This window comes from Atta colombica, unplaced genomic scaffold (genome assembly GCF_001594045.1).
Source record: "Atta colombica isolate Treedump-2 unplaced genomic scaffold, Acol1.0 scaffold26, whole genome shotgun sequence".
Taxonomy (NCBI): Eukaryota; Metazoa; Arthropoda; class Insecta; order Hymenoptera; family Formicidae; genus Atta; species Atta colombica.
In genome coordinates this window covers 661,483-663,485 of record NW_017259359.1, presented here as the reverse complement: position 1 = coordinate 663,485, position 2,003 = coordinate 661,483, and positions in this window count along the sequence as shown.

Here is a 2,003-nt window from a genome sequence, read left to right as displayed (position 1 = left end):
TATATATATATATACAGAAATTTAAAAGGTAATAGATTTTTAATTTCATCCAAATTTTTATATTTATCTGTATATAATATAATATTTATTACTTCATTCTCAGTTATTATTAGCTTTATTGGAAAGAAATAATTCATAGAAAGGAGAAGGTTGAAGAGAAAAAAAGGAAAAAAGTAACGAAAAAGAAAAAGAAAAAGAATAAGGAAGAAAATAAAATGAAAGAAAGCACAACATTATGTGGAGCAAAATTTTAGTATTTAAATTATATTTGCGTGTATAAAAAATTCATGGAAATGAAAGAATTGAAATGGGAAAAAAAGGAAAAAAAAAGAAAAAAGAATTCATAGAAAAAGGAATTTAAAAAAAATTCATAAAAAAAGGATTTAAAAAAAAGAAATGAAAGGAGATGAAAAAAGAACAAAAAGAAGAAAAGGAACTATGAAAAGAAATATAATGGTATATCGAAATGATAATATTTATCTTAGTATCTTTGTATTATTTTATTCTTAGTTTATTAATAGTTTTTATGAAAAGGAAAGAATTCATAAAAAAAAGAACAAAGGAAGAAAAAGGAAACGAAAAGAAAGAAAGGAAAAAAAGGTAAGTAAAAAAAGGAAAAAATGAGTAAAAAGAAGCACAATATTATGTGCAACAAAATATTAATGTTTGTATTGTATTTTTGTATTATATTTTTATTTTTTAACTGTATTATACTTTTAATCATTACTTTTAATCAAATTTCATGAAAAGAAAGAGCTCATTGAGTGGAAAGAAATGAAAAGAAAAAAAAGGAAAGGAAAAGAAAGAAAGAGGAAAAGAAGAAAAAAACGATAAGGAAGAAATAAATGAAGGAAAGTGATATGAAATATATGTTATATTATACAGAATAAATATTAGTATTCATATCTTTGTGTTGTATTTTATTTTTAATTATGTTGTAAGTGATTTTTATGAAAAGTAAACGACATAGAAAAGAAAGACTGAAAAGAAAGAAAAAGAAAATGAAAAGAAAGAAAGAAAAAAAAAGAAAAGAGGTATGTATTATAAGAAGTATAGATATATGGAATAGAATATTAATATTAACGTTAATATTTCTGACTGCGTGTAGATGGTACTCTTAATCAGATTTAATTAAAGACCCTCTAATCAGAGCTATCTGAAATGGCAGTCATTTTTCATCGAAATTGTGCGAGAGAAAAATTGCTGTCTCACTTGATTTCACTCTACAGTGGTGCTATTAGTTGTGGCTCTATAGAGATGTTTCTATGTTTCATAGTTTCTGACGAACGAATATTCTGAAACGTTGAGACAATTTATAGCTGGTGACTATGATTGAAATTTAAAAAAATTAAAAAATTTAATAGTATCTAATCATAAATATTATAACAGCTGTTAGAATATGATTTAAATATGCTGCATACTCTATGATTGAATTGTGGCGCTGTATACATTCTGTAACCTTTTTTGGACATTTCTTATAATAAAAGTAATCTATGCTGCGAGAAATTGTTTCATTTAACAGGTTATGGGCCCAGTGCTCAGTTTTTTTGAAAGTATTAGTTCTTCAAACGCACAATGTTGTCAATAATTACATGGCCAACGTTCCTAAATTAAAAGGACGTGAGAATTACGATTGGGCTTTCGCCGCAGAGAATTTCCTGATTTTCAATGGAATGCAAAAATGCATCGATGGAATTGAGGATGTTGAAAAAATCGCCAAGACCAAAGCTAAGCTGATTTTAACTCTATATACATATAAAAGAAATCAGGACAGCAGCCGAGCTATGGACAAAGCTAAAGTCGTTGTTCGATGATTCCGGATTCACCAGGAAGATCAGTCTACTTCGAACGTTAATCTCTACGAGATTAGAAAACTGTGACTCGATGGCGTCATTTGTAAATCAACGGCGTAGAGATTGAGAGGTACCGGTTTCAATATAGATGATGAATGGATTGGTTCGTTGCTTTGGATTGCCGGAGAAATTTTCGCCAATGATAATGGC